This window comes from Mustela lutreola, chromosome 7 (assembly GCF_030435805.1).
Source record: "Mustela lutreola isolate mMusLut2 chromosome 7, mMusLut2.pri, whole genome shotgun sequence".
Lineage (NCBI taxonomy): Eukaryota > Metazoa > Chordata > Mammalia > Carnivora > Mustelidae > Mustela > Mustela lutreola.
The window spans coordinates 52326526-52346840 of record NC_081296.1 but is presented as its reverse complement, the minus strand read 5'-3'; the positions used below and the strand labels follow the sequence as shown (position 1 = coordinate 52346840).

The 20315-nt window shown below is 43.3% G+C and overlaps 1 pseudogene; it reads left to right on the top strand.

Moving 5' to 3' along the window:
• The first annotated feature begins 17193 nt into the window (after window positions 1-17193).
• On the top strand, window positions 17194-17665 carry LOC131837105 (prefoldin subunit 5-like; annotated as a pseudogene).
• Window positions 17666-20315: the final 2650 nt, after the last annotated feature.

Genomic DNA, 20315 nt, shown 5'->3' with positions numbered 1-20315 from the left:
CAGCGAGCGGCAGATCATATTTCTGGTTCCCTCTCTGCATTCATTTCCTTCATCAGGACCCATTAAGGAGAAGAAAAAAACCCTCAACCCCCTCATTTCCTCCCTGAGAGATAAATTTTAATTTGCTGGAAACCAACAAAGGGAATCTAAACCATGTTTCCAGGCTGCTCCCTGCGGTTGAAACCTCTGGCTGGGAGCACAGCACCTATTCCAGGGCTGGCTGAGAACCGGGCTAGGGGTGGCAGAGGGAAGCAAAGGGGTGCACGCTACCACCCCCTTCCCGGTCTGCCTCCCCCACACAGGGTCAAGGGAGACCCCAGAAAGCCTGGCAGTGTGGAGGATTCTGGTGGGACCAGAGGACTGAAGTTGGGTCACCCACGGGCTGCGGCTTCTCCTGCGCGTGCGCAGTCGGCGCTTGAAAGCTTCATCAGGTGGGCAGCCCAGGTCCCTGTGCCTGCGGCTGAAACGGGCTCTCCTGGCACTGACCACAACGGGTCCCCGTTGTCACAGGCAGGCAGTGGCAGGGCCAAGACCGGAGCCCAAACTTGCATTCTTCTTGTAAGAGAATGGATTCTCTTCCCCTGCATCTTCCCATCCCAGGGAAACAACATCATGCGAATGTTCTTTTTATTTCCATCATTAAAAGAAAAAAAAGAGTCAAAGCTATTTTCTAACATGAAGTCCACAATCCAGTGTCCCCAAGGTGTCCCAACAACGTCCACCTTAACTGTGTTTCCCAGATCCGGGACCCAACTGAGGCTCACACCCTCCCCCGGCTGTCATGTCCCTTCACTCTCTGCTCTTCCAAAACAGACCCCGCCTTCTCTGTTTTTCCTGACACTGACATTTTATTTTATTTTATTCTATTTTATTTTATTTATTTAAGATTTGATTTATTTACTTGACTGAGAGGGAGAGATCACAAGTAAGCAGAGAGGCAGTCAGAGAGAGAGGAGGAAAAAGGTTCCCTGCTGAGCAGAGACCCCCGATACGGGGCTCAATCCCGAGACCCCGAGATCATGACCTGAGCTGAAGGCAGAGGCTTAACCCACTGAGCCACCCAGGGACCCCTTCTTTTCTTTTTTTAAAGATTTTTATATATTTTTTTGAAAGAGAGCACAGAAGGAGAAGGAGACTCAGACTCCTCACTGAGCAGAGTCTGACACAGGGCTCAATCCCAGGACCTGGAAAGGCAAATGCTTAAGGGACAGAGCCATCCAGGCACCCCAACAATGACATTTCTGAAGGGATGATGTGAGTGACTCCCTAGTGTGGATTTGTCTTGTTTCCTCCTGACTAGTTAGAGAATCGGACATTATTTTTTGCTCCAAACAATTCACTTGTGAATTCCTTTTAGGGCGTTCCTTTTAGGGCACCACTCCTGGAGCCCCACGATGCCAACTGTTTTTGGTGAGACACCCAGGGTTTTCAGCTGAGGTTTGTTCTCAGCCTCCTTGAGGCTTCTTGGCACCAGAGCACCTTTAGCACTGGCCACCAGACGAGGACATTCTCTGGGTCTCTTCCAACCCACAGACTACAACCTAGAACCTTGGGAGGAAGTCCACCAAACACAGCCTGAGATGCATTTTTCCCAGTTTTTGCTGGAACATTCTTATGTTTGCCTCAGGGCTCAAGAGTCACATCTCTACCTCCATGAGGCCTTTTTTAATTCTCAGACAGAATCAACACTCCCTCCTCTCAGCTTCCACACCCCTTTGTTTCTGGCTTCTTGAGTGATTTATCTCAACTAAATAAAGGTCACTGTGGAGCTCTGACTGCCCCCTACACGTCCAGGCTCCACCACAGAAGGTTCTCTATGAATATCTGCCAAATAATACCAATCTGCCTTGTGGGTGATCTCAGTTTTCCATTTGAAAGAAAAGCTCAACATCCAATCGTGAATTAAAAAGTTGTTTGAGTCTTTGCAGAACAACCTGGAAGAGGAGCTGGAGGATGAATTAGATTGCCTGTCATCCACCAGCGTCCTAAATATTCTCTTCACCCATCTTTCTCCCTATCATCTCATGGCTCCTTCTTCACCTCCAAACCTCTCTGCTTTCTCTCCTTCTTGCCCAAGTCCCACCTCTTTGGGGATCAATTTGGTTCAAGTATAAGAAAAATGTATTAATTTAGATCAAGCAATACCCAGAAACAGTCTCTTTGTTTAAAGAAAAAAAAAATGTTGCTTAAGTTCCCTCTCAACTGCCCAAGCCCAGGGCCCTCGCTAGGGCTAATACCATTATCAGCTTTGGGTTCCCTCCAGGCCTTTTTCTAGGAGATACAGACTTCCATCTCTGGATATGCTAAATAATGTTTCCAGTTTCCAGTGCTGCACTGAACCTTCCACTGTCTCCCTGTGCTCATCAGCACATGTCTCTGTAGAGTACAAATGAGATTTGCTAGGTCTGGGGCATGTGCTTTGTGAATCTAATGGAGCCTGCCTAATGATCCCCGCTAAGACTCTGTGTACCTTCACTCTCCACCAGCACTCTGTGGTGGGAGCAGGACTGTTTCTCTCCCATGGGCAGCTTCCTTCTCTCCCAAGACTGCTCTGAGGACCCCGGTGCAAGGATGCCTTAAGGTCTATAAATCAATCAAGGTGATTGCCACATTGACAAAAGGAAGGATAAAAATCAGAGGATCATCTCAACAGATGCAGAGAAAGCATTTGACAAAATTCAACATCCACTTACAAGACAAACTCTAAACAAAGCCGGTGTAGAGGGAACGTGACCAAACATAATAAGGGCCATACATGACAGACCTACAGCTAACTTCATACCTAATGGTGAAACACTGAAATCTTCCTCTAAGATCAGGAACAAGACAAGGATGCCCACTCTGGCCACTTTTAATCAACATAGTATCAGAAGCACTAGCCACAGCAATCTGGCAAGAAAAAGCAATAAAAGGCATCCAAATTAGAAAGGAAGAAGTAAAACTGTCACTGTTTGCAGATGACATAATACTATATAGAGAAAACACAAAAGACTCCACTAAAAAACTGCTCAAACTAATAAATGAATTCAGTAAAGCTGTAAGATACAAAATCAAAATACAGAAATCTAAGACCTCTCTATACACTAATTGTGAACTGTTAGAGAAACTAAGAGAAAAACCCCATTTACAATTACATCAAAAAGACTTAAATACCTAGGAATAAACTTAACCAAGGAGGTAAAAAACCTGTACTCTGAAAGCTGTAAGATACTGATCAAAGAAATTGAAGAAGACACAAATAAACGGAAAAATATTCTGTGCTCATAGACTGGAAGAATTAATATTGTTAAAATGTCCCAAGGCAACCTGTAGATTCAATGCAATCCCTATCAAAATTCCAAGGGAATTTTTCAGAACTAAAATTGTTTTTTTTTAAAGATTATATTTATTTATTTGACAGACAGAGATCACAAGTAGGCAGAGAGGCAGGCAGGCAGAGAGAGGAGGAAGCAGGCTCCCTGCTGATTGAGAGCCCGATGTGGGGCTCCATCCCAGGACCCTGAGATCATGACCTGAGCTGAAGGCAGAGGCTTAACTCACTGAGCCACACAGGCGCTCCCAGAACTAAAATTATTTTTAAATTTGTTTGGAACCACAAAAGATTCTGAATAGCCAAAGCAATCTTGAGAAAGAAGAACTAAGCTGGAGGTTAGGAAATCATGCTCCCTGATTTCAAACTATACTACAAAGTTAGAGGAACCAAAACAGTCTGGTTTGACATGAAAATAGATGCATGGATCAATGGAATACCACTGAGAACCCAGAATTAAACCCACATGCATATGGCCAATTAATTTATGACAAAGGAGCCAAAAAATACGAAAGAGAAAGGACAGTGTCCTTAATAAATGGTATTGGGAAACCTGGATGGTCACATGCAAAAGAATGAAAATAGTCCACTATTTTAAAACATACACAAAAATTAACTCAAAATAGGTTGAAGATTTTTTTTTTTTTTTAAGACGAATTAACGGGCACCTGGGTGGCTCAGTGGGTTAAGCTGCTGCCTTCGGCTCAGGTCATGATCTCGGGGTCCTGGGATCGAGTCCCGCATTGGGCTCTCTGCTCAGCGGGGAAGCTGCTTCCCTCTCTCTCTCTCTGCCTGCCTCTCTGCCTACTTGTGATCACTCTCTGTCAAATAAATAAATAAAATCTTTAAAAATAAATAAAAGATGAATTAAAGATTTCTTTTTTTTTTTTAAAGACTTTATTTATTTATTTGACAGAGAGATCACAAGTAGGCAGAGAGTCAGGCAGAGAGAAAGGGGGAAGCAGGCTCCCTGTTGAGCAGAGAGCCTGATGTGGGGCTCAATGCGGGGCTCCATCCCAGAACACTGAGATCATGACCTGAGCCAAAGGCAGCGGCTTAATCCACTGAGCCACACAGGTGCCCCTGAATTAAAGATTTCAATGTAAGACCTAAAATCATACAATTCCTGGAAGAAAATAGTTGTGTAAGCTCCTCGCCATTGGTCTTAGTGACATTTTTGTGGATCTGACCCCAAAGGTAAGGGAAACAAAAGCAGAAATAAACTAATGGGACTACATCAGATGAAAAAGCATCCACAAAGCAAAAGAAAACTGCTTCACAATGAAAAGACAACCTATTGAATGGGACAAGATTTTTTTCAAATCATATTATCTGACAAGGGATTGATATCTAAAATATTTTAAAAACTCATACAACTCAACAACAAAAAGCCAACCAACCCAATTTAAAAAACGGGCAAAGGGCCTGAAGAGACATTTTTCCAAAGCAGACTTACACATGGCCAACAGGCCAAAAAATTGCTGAACATCACTAATTATTAGGGAATTGTCATTCAAAACTGTAATGAGATATCACCTGAAACTCGTTAGAATGGCTACAACCAAAAAGACAAGAAACAGCAAGTGTTGGAGAGGATATAGAGAAAATGGAAGCCTCCTGCATTGTGGTGGGAACATGAACTAGGGCAGCTGCTGTGGAAAACAGTATGGATATGCCTTAACTAAAAAAAAACAACAACAACAACAACAAACTACCATATGATCCAGCTTTTCCATTTCTGGGTATTTCTCCAAAGAAACTGAAAAGACCAAATCAAAGATAACTGACCTCCACGTTCACTGCATCATTATTTATAATCTCCAAGACATGGGAAAAACCGAAATGCCTATCTACGGATGAATAACGAAGATGTGGTATTTATACCATACATACGTAGGGATATGACTCAGCTATAAAAAGGAATGCAATCTTGCCATTTGTGACAACATAGAAGGATCTTGAAGGTATTATGCTAAGATGGAGAAAAACAAATACTGTAAGACTTCATTATATATGGAATCTATAAATAAAATAAAACAAAAACAAGCTCATAGATACAGAGAACAGATTGGTGGTTACACCATAAGGAAGAAGGAGGGGGTAGGCAAGCAAAATGGATAAAGGGACTCAACTGTAGGCTGATAATGGTAAGGAGACTTCAGTGGTGATTACTTTGTAGCACATACAAATGCTGAATTATAATGTCATATGCCAATTTTAGCTCAATTTGAAAAGGAAAGAGATCTGGGAGCTTTTCCCATTGGTAAACACCTAGTTCGATCCCAACAAGCCCTCCCCCCCATAGATTTTAGCTGATTTAGAAATGATTAAATCTCTAGATAAATTCTTATTTTCAGGTTGGAATTATCCTCTTGTTAAAAAACAAAATTCAACCGAGCACATTCTTTTTAAATAATCTCTATGCTCAATGTGGGATCAAAGTCTATGAGATCAAGAGTCACATGCTATTCCAACTGAGCCAGCCAGGTGCCCCCAGCTGCGAACATTTGAAAGCTCTTACTGGCTTGCTTTCTTTTTTCTTAAGTAATCTCTACACCCAATGTGAGGCTAGGCTTGAACCCATGACCCCAAAATCAAGAGCTGCTTGCTCAATCGACTGAGCCAGCCAGGTGCCCTTCTTACTGGCTTTCTTCAATGATTCATGAATCAAGCAACATCCAGTCCAGCAGAGAAAGGAGCTCTGAGGAGCTGTGCAAAATGAAGGACTTTTATAGGCAGAAGGGAATACAAACAAGGAGGCTGTATGCGCAAAAAGTGGATTGGTTGTGGCAAGGTCACTTTCCTTTAGGGGATGACCGGGGTCTGTCTGTCAGGCAGATTCGCTATTAGTGCTCATTAGGTAATTCTTGATTGGCTGATTTAAGATTCCATTTCCAGGAGAGCCAAAACTGTAAATTAACTCTTGGTTTGGAGACATGGGGCTTAGCCTAAAGGACTTCATTTTTGGTTTGCTGTCTTTTTTTTTTTTTTTTTTTTTCCACACTAACTTGGCTTCTTTCTCGTTTTCCTGAGTCCTTCTTTTTTTTTTTTTTTTTTTAAAGATTTTATTTATTTATTTGACAGAGAAAAATCACAAGTAGATGGAGAGGTAGGCAGAGAGAGAGAGGGAAGCAGGCTCCCTGCCGAGCAGAGAGCCTGATGCGGGACTCGATCCCAGGACCCTGAGATCATGACCTGAGCCGAAGGCAGCGGCTTAACCCACTGAGCCACCCAGGCGCCCCTCCTGAGTCCTTCTTTCTCCTTGTCCCCTGGTCCCTGTCCACCTGCCTCTCCGACCCTGCAGCCCTTCTCAGCCAGGCTGGCCAGTGTCCCCAGAACAGGGGCTGGGAGTGAACCTGCCACCTCTGGGCCAAGTCCCCACTCAAATCCCCATCCTTTGCTTCTGCCCAAAGTGGGCACTGGATGCAACCAGGAGCCAGGCACAGGGGTGCCCTGGAATGCCACCTGCCTGTCACGGCAACACATGCCCTGCGGAGGTATTACCAATTCAAGAACAGTAACGTAACGTTTAAGATACTTAAGTCACAAAGCAACAAGTCATAACACCGCGATGAAATGGTGACGTAGTGAAACTAAAACATGCACACAGATAGGTAGCGTTAGGAATATTGGTAAATTAAAGATAAAACAGCTCATTTAACCGAGACTCTGTTTTTCTTTTGTTTTGCATTCAGTTTAACAGAGTGGGCCAGAAATGCACACTGTAATAGTCTCCCTCAGGTAGCACAGACCAGGGGTGAGCACCTGTGTCAACACACATAACACTAAACCTATGAGGCAAATACTGTTATCAGCCTGCTCGCTTCACAGATGAACTCACTGTGGCACAGAGAAGTTAAGGAACTTGCTTGAGGTCACACAGCTAGTAAGGGGAAAAGCTGGGATGGGAACTCGGGTATTCTGACTTGAGAGCCTGAGCCATAACCACGGTGCCACACTGTCTTTCAGCTTTAAGGTGAGCAGGTCATCCCTGCAATTAGGCACACATGTTCGTTTTCTAAAGCACTCTTCTTTTTCCATTATGTCACTTGAATCTCTTGGTGACACTTTGAGGGAAAGGAAGGCCTACCTTCGTGATGGGAAAACTGAGGGTCACAGAGATTGCCCAGGGTCACAGCATACCAGAGACAGATTTCATCACAAGAGGAAACAGGAAGGAAAAGAAATGCCATGTCCACAATGTAATGTTCTCACCAGGCCCTATGGTGTCAGTCCAGCCCCTTTTAAATTACCACGTAAAAAGAAAAGCTACCCCTAGGCCTGTTCCCACTAGTTTAGGTTTATTCATCTTCCTTCCTCCAACCTGCTTCCCTCCTTCCTCTCTTCTGCCCTTATCTCCCTCATCTAGTTAGGCATCTGTTTATCTTTTTTTTTTTTTTTTTAAAGATTTTATTTATTTGATAGAGAGAAATCACAAGTAGACGGAGAGGCAGACAGAGAGAGAGAGAGGGAAGCAGGCTCCCTGCTGAGCAGAGAGCCCGATGCGGGACTCGACCCCAGGACCCTGAGATCATGACCTGAGCCGAAGGCAGCGGCCTAACCCACTGAGCCACCCAGGTGCCCCGGCATCTGTTTATCTTTTCCAGAAACCTCTCCCGAGCCCAGGAGGTGCAGGGTAAATGAGGGGATACAGATGTGAATGCTCCAAGTTCTCCCCTGGTGGGCCAATATGGAGTCCGCTGCTCCCACCAGCCCTGCCGTCTACCCACCCTCCCTTCCCACTCCCTCGCTCCCCTTCTCCTCCCTGTCAGCGACGCAAGCCCCCGTTTTGCTGGCCTCCATCATCCTGTAGCAGATACGGGAGAATTAAGATACATGAGCCATTAGTAAATGGGAAGCAGCCACGGAGACCCCCAACAGTGCAGTTACAGAGGAAAGCCTGCAGCCCTCGCCTGATGTCTGCTCTCAAAAAGCAGGCTGCTGACCAGTGGGCTCAGGACCCCCAGAGACGCTGACACATCTGGGTCACCAAGATGCCCCAGACCCGGCCTCCTAGACAGATGCCAAGAAATGGTAGCTGGTCACCCAGGGCAAAGAAGGGGCAGGTCTGTAAACTCGGTGGTGTGTAGCATACAACACTTGGGATAAGGGTGTTTGTGCATGTGTGTGTGCATACACAAGCACGTGTAGATGAATGGGCACATGTACGTTTATGCGTGCATGCTGTTTGCACGTGCGTGCGAGTGTGTGTAGGAGCGCGCATGTGTATGGGGTACATCAGTATGTCTAACCCGGCCACCTGGGTGTGAGCAGACAGCCCTGCTCTGGCCCAGCTTGTCTTCCATTCCCACAGGGAGCAGTGTCTTCCACTGGCCCAGTGGGACCAGCTGGGACGGTTTTGATCACCTGCTGTGCTGTGGTTTTTCTGTCCTACTCTTACCTCCACTCTCCTGAGCCCAGGGTTTAGCATCATAAAAGGTGAGAGCCTAGAGGGAAATCTGGAGATTATCTCACTCTTGCTATAGCCCAAGTGCCCACGCTTCCGCCCCATGGGGTGCAAATAAGAGGACCACGGTTCCCAGGCTGGGGCTGACACAGAGAGAAGGTAGTCTCGGAGGTGGGAGCAGCTTCGACCAGGCTGACAGAGGGTTTCGGCTACTCCATTCTGACCTCAGTATGTGCTTTCTCACTGATAAATTCTTTCCAGCTAATCTCTTAACTCGGGCAAAGGATCCTGCAGGCCAAGCATGCCTCCATGGGAACTGAAACTACCCCCTCAAGCAGTAGGGACTGCCCTAAGGAAGTAAGACCTTGCCCATGACTGACCCCAAGACAATGATCCACCTGACCATGATGGTCCATCTGCAACCTTTCTCCCACATTCTCCCTATATAAACCTACAGGTATTTTCAGCACTTTGGAGATAGTCTTTGAGATGCTAGTTCTGTTCTTACTGGTGTTGGCCTCATTGAAACAAATTCCTTGTTTCACTGCCACATGTCTCGGTGCCTTTGTATTTTGTCAGTGGTCAGTGGCCAAACCTGATCTGAGGCCCCCAGAGCCCGGTCCTCTTGCACCCATAGGTCCCTTCCCCATGGCCCTCCCCAGCGCTGTGAGAGAGCACCCTAGACTCTTCATGCTGATCAGAACTCTGACTGGTGGTCAAATATGTTTTTGATTAATTACAAATAGGACGGGTGCCTGGGTGGCTCAGTGGGTTAAGCCACTGCCTTCGGCTCAGGTCATGATCTCAGGGTCCTGGGATCGAGTCCCGCATCGGGCTCTCTGCTCAGCAGGGAGCCTGCTTCCTCCTCTCTCTCTCTGCCTACTTGTGATCTCTCTCTCTGTCAAATAAATAAATAAATCTTTTAAAAAAAATTACAAATAGGAAATGAGTAAGTTTTTACCTGATAAATGCAGTGGGCAAAACTCTTTCAGTATGTGGGGTTCATGAGAAAAAAACATTAGATTGTATTTTTGATGAAAGTTTTGAAAATGTTAGTGAAATGAATGGATAAAGGATGATCATATGACAGGAGCCTTAAGAGATTGAACTTGAGTGCTTTTTGGTCCCTTCATCAAGAGAAAGAATCACACAGGGGAGATGATGGCAGCAGGGTAGGAGGACCCTAGGCTCTCTCATCCCATGAACGCAACTAGGTAACTATTAAATCATCCTAAAAACCCAGAAACTGATCTGAAGACTGATAGGACAAACCCCACAACTAAAGGGAGAGAAGAGGCCACACTGAAGAAGGTAGAAAGTGCAGATACATGGTGCTGCAGAGGGGAAGGAGCCAGAAAAGGGAGAGAGAGAGAGGAGCGCATAGGGGAACACACAAGGAGAATGTTTTTCATAGCCAATGGCTTGGACAGCACAAAGGGCTGAAATTTCTGACTTCTTGCCACAGCAGGGCTCAAATCCTGAAGTTTGTTTTGTTTTGTTTTGTTTTTAAAGATTTTATTTATTTATTTGACAGAGAGAGAGAGAGAGAGAGAGCGCAAGCCCAAGCAGGGAGCAAGCCAGGCAGAGGGAGAGGGAGGAGAAGCAGACCCCACGATGAGCAGGGAGCACAACAAGGGGCTCGATCCCGGGACTCTCAGATCATGACCTGAGCTGAAGGAAGACGCTTAACCAACTGAGCAGCCAGATGCCCCAATCCTGAAGTTTTTTAAAGTACGGGCAGGCCTGGCTGGTCTCCTTTGTGAAGGCATCTGGGCTGCTCCAGGAGAGAAGGCAGGCAAACAATCTAGGGGCAGAGCAATCTGAAGAGCACCAGGGACACATGGCAGGGGTGGGGGTGGGGAATTATTTGCTCTTCTAGGAACATGCCCATAAGAGGCAGTGTTCAGAGAGAGAGACCAGGAACAAAGGAACTGGCTAGTGCCATTTCCTTCCCCAGGTGCTCAGCATAAACGCAGAGCCACCTGCACCTGCGGGAAGCAGCGTAGACACTGGCTGCCTAACTTGCTTATGCCAAGTCCCACCCCTGCTGTGCTCTGGCAGGACTGCCCTTTTCAGTCAGGCTTGCCTTAGGCCCAGCCCAGCAGGCCCCTTCCCCAGAAGACCAGCACAAACCCCTGTCCACACCACATCTCTCAACCAGAATTCTTCAGGGCCTCAGTTCTGGTGGAGGTGGTGACAGGTCTCATTTCACAAGCAGGCCAGAACACACCTAGTTAAAACCTATCACATTCAGGCCAGGAACCAACTGCAACCAAGTAGAGCCTTGGCAGATGATGGGCCTGAAGGATAGAGCAGTCAAAACACAACATCAGATCACATACAACACACACCAGAGACATTCCCTGAAGCACCAGGCCCTGGGCACTAAATGATCTCTTCCTCATAAAGTTATTACTTTCAGGAGCAGGAGATACAACTGGCTTTTTTAACACAGAGAGGAAGGCAGAGTTAGACCGGATGCCAAGGTGGAAGAATTTATCCCAAATGAAAGAACAAGAGGGGTGCCTGGGTGGCTCAGTGGGTTAAAGCCTCTGCTTTCAGCTCGGGTCATGATCCCAGGGTCCTGGGATCAAGCCCCGAGTCAGGTTCTCTGCTCGGCGGGGAGCCTGCTTCCTCCCCTCTCTCTGCCTGCCTCTCTGCCTACTTGTGATCTCTCTCTCTCTCTGTCAAATAAATAAATAAAATCTTAAAAAAAAAAAAAAAAAAGAAAGAAAGAACAAGATAAGGCCATGACCAGAGAGCTAAGTGAGACAGATAAAAGTAACATGCGTGATGGAGAATTTAAATCAAAATCTAAAGGTTACTCATTGGACTTGAGAAAAGAATAGAACACGTTAGTGAAATACTTACTACTACTTACAATTTTAGAAATAAAAGAGGTAAAAAAGAATCAGAGATGAAAAATGTAATAAATGAGATTGGTAATAGGCTTAATGCAATGAACAGTAGGCAAGAAGAAGCAGAAGAATGAATTAATGACAAAGAAGACAAAATAATGGAAAATAATGAAGCTGAACAAAAGAGAGAATTAGGGGATATGAAAATAGACTTAGGGAACTCAGTAATTCCATCAAACGTAGTAATGTTCATATTATAGTCATCCCAGAACAAGAAGAGAGAAAAGGAGGCAGAAAATTTATCTGAAGAGATCATAGCTGAAAAATTCCCTCATCTGGGGAAGGAAACAGATATCCAGATCTAGGAGGCACAAAGAACTGCCATCAAAATCAACAAAAGCAGGCCCACACCAAGACAGACTACCATTAAACTGGCAAAATAGAGTGATTAGGAAAAAAAAAAAAATCTTAAAAGCTACAAGACAAAAGAAGACAGTTACTTTAAAGGGAAAACCCATAAGGTAGGAGATTTTTCAGTAGAAACTCTTTAATCCAGAAGAAAGTGGCATAATATATTCAAAGTGCTGAGTGGGAAAAATCTGCAGCCAAGAATACTCTATCCAACAAGGCTAACATTCAAAGTAGAAGGAGAAATAACAAGTTTCACAGATAAACAAAAAATTAACGGAGTTTATGACCATGAAAACAGGCCTGCAAGAAATACTAAAGGGGACTCTGTGAATGGAAAAGGACCAAAAGTGACAGTATGAAGGTAGGAAACACAAAGGCTGTAAGAATGAATATTTCTATTAAAAAATCAGTCAAGGAACTCACTTGTAAAAAGGATGTAAAATATGACAACATATATCTAAAACATGGGGAGGAGTAAAGAGCATGTGCAAGCTTAAATCACATCAACATAATACAGACTGCTGTATGCAAAAGATGTTACATACAAATCTAATGGTAACCACAAATGTAAAACTACAAATAAATATGCAAAGAATAAAGAGAAAGTAATCCAAGTATATCACTAAAAAGAACCAGCAAACCATGAAAGAAAGATATAAAAGGATCAGAGAAAATCTCTGGAAACAATCATGAAACAAGTAATAAAATGGCAATAAATACTTATCTATCAATAACTACCTTTTTAAAATCAATAATTTGGGTGTCTGGGTGGCTCAGTGGCTTAAGCCTCGGCCTTCAGCTCAGGTCATGATCCCAGGGTCCTGGGATTGAGCCCCGCATCAGGCTCTCTGCTCAGCAGGGAAACCTGCTTCCCCCCACCACCCAGCCTGCTTCTCTGCCTACTTGTGATCTGTGTCAAAAAAATAAAAATCTTTAAAAATAAAAAAAATCAATAAAATCAATAATTCTTGAATGTAAATGAACTAGATGCCCTAATCAAAAGAGAGTGTCAGGACACATTTTAAAAAAAAAGGGGGGGGGGTGCCTGGGTGGCTCAGTGGGTTAAGCCGCTGCCTTCGGCTCAGGTCATGATCTCAGGGTCCTGGGATCGAGTCCCGCATCGGGCTCTCTGCTTGGCAGGGAGCCTGCTTCCTCCTCTCTCTCTGCCTGCCTCTCTGCCTACTTGTGATCTCTCTCTGTCAAATAAATAAATAAAATCTTTAAAAAATAAAAAAATAAAAAAAGGGGGCGCCTGGGTGGCTCAGAGGGTTAAGCCTCTGCCTTCGGCTCAGGTCATGATCTCAGAGTCCTGGGATCGAACCCCGTGTCGGGCTCTCTGCTCAGCGGGGAGCCTGCTTCTCCCTCTCTCTGCCTACTTGTGATTTCTGTCAAATAAATAAATAAATAAATCTTAAAAAAAAAAAAAAAAGCAAGATCCATCTATATGCTGTTTACAAGAGACTTATTTTAGACCTAAAGACACATGCAGGTTGAAAATGAACAGATGGTGGGACACCTGGGTGGCTCAGTTGGTTAAGCAGCTGCCTTCGGCTCAGGTCATGATCCCAGTGTCCTGGGATCGAGTCCCATGTCGGGCTCCTTGCTCAGCAGGGAGCCTGCTTCTCCCTCTGCCTCTGCCTGTCATTCTGTCTGCCTGTGCTCTCTCTCTCTCTCTCTGACAAATAAATAAAATCTTTAAAAAAAAAAAAAAAAGAAAATGAAGAGATGGAGAAACATCTACACTGCAAATGGATGTCAAAAGAAAGCTGGAGTAGCAATACTTGTACTGGACAAAATAGACTTTAAAACAAAGACTGTAAAAAGAGACAAAGAAAGACACTACATAATAATAAAGGGGACAATCCCACAAGAAAATCTAAAATTATAAATATTCATATGCCCAACACAGGGGCACCCAAATACATAAAACAATTAATAACAAACATAAAGGAACTAATCGATAATAATACAATAACAGTAGGGGACTTTTAACACCCCACTTACATTAATGGATAGATCACCTAAACAGAAAATCAACAAGGAAACAATGGCTTTGAATGACACACTAGACCAGATGGATTTAACAGATATATTCAGAACATTCCATCCTGAAACAGCAGAATACTTGATTCTTTTCAAGTGCACACAGAACATTCTCTAGAACAGATCATATATTTGGCCACAAAACAGGCCTCAACAAATTCAAGAAAACCAAAGTCAAACCATGCACCTTTTCTGACCACAATGGTATGAAAGTAGAAGTCAACCACAAGAAAAAATCTGGAAAGACCACAAATGCATTGAGGTTAAACAACATGCTACTAAACAATGAATGGGTCAATTAGGAAATAAAAGAAGAAATTTTAAAAATACATGGGAATAAATGAAAATGAAAACATAAATAAAGCCTTAGGATGCAGCAAAAATGTTTTTGTTACTGTTGTTGTTTGACAGAGAGAACATGTGAGCCAGTGGGGTGGTTGTGGAGAGAGGCGGAGGGAGAGGGAGAGAATTGCAAGCAGGCTCTGCATTCAGTGCAGGCCCCACATGGGGTTCAATTGCACAAACCTGAGATCATGGCCTGAGACAAAATCAAGAGTTGGATTCTTAGCTGATTCAGCTACGCAGGCGCCCCCACAAAAGTGGTTCTAAGAAGAAGTATATAGTATTACAGACCTACCTCAAGAAGCCAAAGAAATCTCACATAAGCAACCTAACCTTCTACCTAAAAAAGCTAGGTAAATCACAACAAACACAGCCTAAAGCCAGCAGAAGGAAAGAAATAATAAAGGTTAGAGCAGAAATAAATGATTTAGAAACTGAAAAAGCACAGGAACAGGGGAGCCTGGCAGGCTCAGCTGGTAGAGCAGGCAACTCTTGACCTTGGGGTCATGAGTTCAAGACCCATGTTGGGCACAGAGATTACAGATATACATACATACACAACAAGAATAAACAATAGAACAGATCAATTAAACTAGGAGGTGGTTCTTTGAAAAAAATTAATAAAATTGAAAAACATTAAGCAGACCTATCAGAAAGAAAAGAGAAAGGACCTTTTAAATAAATAAAATCACAAATGAGAGAGGAGAAATAACAACCAGCACCACAGAAATACAAACAGTTATAAGAGATTATTATGAAAAACTACATGCCAACAAATTGGACAACACAGAAGAAATGGATAAATTCTTACAAACATATAAATTACCAAAACTGAAATATAAAATTTGAATAGACTGATAACTAGCAGAAATTTAATCCGTAACCAAAAACTCCCAGCAAACAAAAGTCCAGGACCATGGGATACCTGGCTAGCTCAGTCAGTTACAACATGCAACTCTTGATCTTGGGGTTGTAAGTTTGAGCCTTATTTTGGCTGTAGAGATTACTTAAAAATAAAATCTTTAGGGTGCCTGCATGGCTCAGTCAGTTAAGCATCTGCATTTGGCTAAGGTCATGATCCTAGGGTCCTGGAAACGAGTTCTTTTTTTTTTTTTTTAAAGATTTTATTTATTTATTTGACAGAGAGAGATCACAAGCAGGCAGAGAGTCAGGCAGAGAGAAGGAAGCAGGCTCCCTGCTGAGCAGAGAGCCCAATGTGGGGCTCAATCCCAGGACCCTGAGATCATGACCTGAGCTGAAGGCAGTGGCCTAACCCACTGAGCCACCCAGGTGCCCCTGGAATTGAGTTCTTCATCACGCTCCCTACTCAGCGGGGAGCCTGCTTCTCCCTCTCCCACTCCCCCACTTGTGCTCACTCTCTCTGTGTCAAATAAATAAAATCTTGAAAAATAAAATACAATCTTTAATAAATAAATAATAAAATAAAACTAGGAAGAACAAATTTCGGGCATCTGACTCAGTTGTAAAAATATGTGACTCTTGATCTTGGGGTCAAGAGAGTACATCCAAAAAAAAAAAAAAAAAATCCAGGATTAGATGACTTCATGGCAAATTCTACCAAACATTTAAAGAAGAATTAATACCTATTCTTCTCAAATTATTCCAAAAAATAGAAAAGGAAGGAAAACTTCCAATTCATTCTATGAGGCCAGCATGACCCTGATACCCAAATCAGACAAAGACGCCACAAAAAAAGGAAAGAAAGAAAAAAAGAACTACAGACCAATATCTCTGAGGAATATAGATGCAAAAATCCTCAACAAAATACTAGCAAACTGAATCCAATAATTCATTAAAAACACCAGTCACCACGACCAAGTGGGATTTATTCTTGGGCTGCCAGGTGGTTCAATATTTGCAAATCAATCAACATAATATATCACATCAATAAGAGAAAGGATAAGAAATGATGCTCATTTCATGGGGCTTGGGTGGCTCAGCTGGTAAATGTCCAGCTCTTGTTTCGGTTCAGGTCATGATCTCGAGGTTGTGAGATTGAGCCTTGCATCAGGCTCTGCACTCAGGAGGGCATCTGTTCTCTCCCTCCGCCCCTCTCCCGACTCATGCGTGTACACTTTCTCTAAAATAAATAAATATATCTAAAAAAAAAAAAAAGAACTATGTGATCATTTCAACAGATGCAGAAAAAAACATTTGACAAAATTTTAACATAATAAAGGCCATATATGAAAAACCTACAGCTATTATCATTCTATATGGGGGAAAGATGAGAGTTTTCCTCTTTGGTGAGGAACAAAACAGGATGTCCACTCTCACTACTTTCATTCAACATAGTAGTGGAACTCCTAGCCACAGCAATCAGACAACGAAAAGTAATATAGGCATCCAAATCTGCAGGAAGAAATAAAACTTTCACTATTTGCAGATGACATGATACTCGATATAGAAAACCTCCACCAAAAAAACTTCTAGAACCGAAACACAAATTCAATAAAGTTGCAGAATATAAAATCAATGTACAGAAATCTGCAGCATTTCTTTTAAGATTTATTCATTTCAGAGAGAGAGCACACTGTGGGGAAGGGCACAGGAAGAGAGAGAGAGAAGCTCAAGCAGACTCCCCGCTGAATGCAGAGCCCAATGCGGGGCTTGATCTCACCGCCCTGAGATCAGACCTGAGCTGAAACCAAGGGTCACATGTCCAACTGACAGTACCACCCAAGTGCTGCTCTGTTGCATTTCTATACTAATAACCAAGCAGCAGAACAAGAAATTAAGCAATCAATCCCATTACAGCTGCACCAAAAAAATAAATAAGATAGTCAGTCCTCCCGCCCCAAATGGGGCAGTCAGTTAACATCAAACCAATCTTGCCACAGCTAGAGATGCTCAAGAATGAGCCGAAACAGGAAGTGGAGTTCTTGTCCACGTCCATTGTCCAGGTCATGGGGTACAGACCAAGTACGTGGAAGCCAGGGACTGTGAATGTGCTGAAGAACAAGGGGAAAGCATCACTCATCCCACTGACAAGTTCTGTGTGTCCCTGGGAAGCTACACGATGTGGAACGTGTACTCATTTGTGGACTAGGCTACTGTGTAGAAAAGACACCTGAGGATGCTAAAGACTTTTGTGAGAGGAAGACAGACTTCCTTGGCAAGCAAATGGAGAAAATCTAGCCAGCTCTGAAGGAGAAGCAAGCCATGAAACAGGCTGTCATGGAGATCAGGAGCCAGAAGATTTGGCAGCTCACAGACCTGGGGGCAACACAGGCTACTGCCAAGGCCCAAGAGCTTGTTTTTGCTTTCTCTTAAATAAATAAACAAAATCTTTTTATTCCTATTATCATTATTATTTTTTATTTGACAGACAAAGATCACAAGCAGGCAGAGAGAGAGGGGGGGAAGCAGGCTCCCCGCTGAGCAGTGAGCCCGATGTGGGGCTCAATCCCAGGACTCTGGGATCGTGACCTGAGCCGAAGGCAGAGGCTTTAACCCACTGAGCCACCCAGGCGCCCTCTTTTTAAATTTTTTAAAAATAAATTAAAAAAACCCTAGGAATAAACCCAACCAAAGAGGTGAAAGACCTGTACTCTGAAAACTATGAAACACTGATGAAAGAAATTGAAGATGACACAAAGAAATGGAAAGACACTCCATGCTCACGGATTGGAAGAACAAATTTAGAATGTCCATACTACCCAAAGCAATCTATACATTTAATGCAATCTCTTTCAAAATACTAACAGCATTTTCCACAAAACTAAATTTGTATGAAACCACAAAAGACCTCAACTAGCCAAAGCAACCTTGAAAAAGCAAAGCAAAGCTGGAGGCATCACAATTTCAGACTTCAAGTTATATACAAAGCTGCAGTTTTCAAAGCAGTATGGTACTGGCGTAAGAACAGATCAACAGTACAGAATAGAACTCAGAAATGAACCCACAGTTATATGGTCAATGAAGCTTAGACAAAGTGGGAAAGAATATCCAATGGGAAAAAGACAGTCTCTTCAACAAATGGTGTTGGGAAAACTGGACAGCAACATGCAGAAGAGTGAAAGTTAATGAAAGGAGAATGAAAATATTCTCTTTCACCATACGCAAAAGTAAACTTAACATGGATTAGAGACCTAAATGTGAGGGGCACCTGGGTGGCTCAGTGGGTTAAAGCCTCTGCCTTTGGCTCAAGTCATGATCCCAGGGTCCTGGAATCAAGCCCTACATCGGGCTCTCTGCTCAGCAGGGAGTCTGCTTCCTCCTCTCTCTCTGCCTGTCTCTCTGCCTACTTGTGATCTCTGTCTGTCAAATAAATAAATAAAATCTTAAAAAAAAAAAAAAACCTAAATGTGAGACTTGAAATCATAAAAGTTCTTGAAGAAAGCACAGGCAGTAATTTCTCTGACATCAGCTGCAACAACTTTTTTCTAGATAGGTCTCCTGGGGCAAGGGAAACAAAAGCAAAAACAATCTATTGGGACTACATCAAAATAAGAAATTTCTGCACAGCAAAGGAAACACTCAACAAAACTGAGAGGCAACCTACTGGTGGGAGAAAGATATTCGCAAATGACATCTGATAAAGGGTTAATATCCAAAATATATAAAAGACCTATAAAACTCAACATCCAGGGTGCCTGGGTGGCTCAGTCCGTCAAATGGCTGCCTTTGGCTCAGGTTATGATGCCAGGGTCCTGGGATCCAGTCCTGCTTGGGCTTCCCTCTTGGCAGGGAATCTGCTTCTCCATCTGCCCCTCCCCCTGCTCATGTGCTCTCATTCTCTCATTCTCTCTCTCCAATTAATAAAATCTTAAAAAAAAAAAAAACCAACTCAATACCCAAAAAACAAATAATCCAATTTAAAAATGGGCAGAAAAGGGCGCCTGGGTGGCTCAGTGGGTTAAGCCTCTGCCTTCGGCTCAGGTCATGATCTCAGGGTCCTGGGATCAAGGCCCACATCGGGCTCTCTGCTCAGCAGGGAGCCTGCTTCCCTTCCTCTCTCTCTGCCTGCCTCTCTGCCTACTTGTGATCTCTGTCTGTCAAATAAATAAAAAAAATCTTTAAAAAAAATAAAAAATGGGCAGAAGAAATGAACAGACATTTCTCCAAAGGTGACATCCAAATGACCAACAGACACATGATAAAATGCTCAACATCAGTCATCATCAGGGAAATACAAATCAAAACTACAATGAGTGCTCACCTCACACCTGTCAGAATAACTAAAGCCAACAACACAGAAACAACAGATGCTATAGAGGATGTGGAGAAAGGGGAACCCTCTTGCACTGCTGATGGGAATGCAGACTGGTGCAGCCACCATGGAAAACAGTATGGAGTTTCCTCAAAAAGTTAAAAATAGAGCTACCCTCTGATCCAGAAATCACAATACTAGGTATTTACCAAAGAACACAAAAATACAATTCAAAGGGATACAGGTACCCCTGTGTTTATGGCAGCATTATTTACAATAGCCAAATTATGGAAATAGCCCAAGTGTCCATGGACAAATGAATGGATAAAGAATATGTGGTGGGTAGACACACACACACAAGAATATTATTCAGGGGCACCTGGGTGGCTCAGTGGGTTAAAGCCTCTGGCTTTGGCTTGGGTCATGATCCCAGGGTTCTGGGATTGAGCCTCACATTGGGCTCTCTGCTCTGTGGGGAGCCTGCTTCCTCCTCTCTCTCTCTGCCTACTTGTGATCTCTGTCAAATAAATAAAATATTTTTTTTAAAAAGAAGATCATTCAGCCATAAAGAAGAATGAAATCCTGCCACTTGCAATGACATGGAAGGAGCTAGAGTGTATTATACTAGGTGAAATAAGTCAGAGAAAGACAAATACCATATGATTTCACTCACATGTGGAATTTAAGAAACAAAACAAATGAGCGAAGGAAAAAAAAAAAGAGAGCAAGTGAGAGAAAGGCAAACCAAGAAATAAACTCTTAACTAGAGAG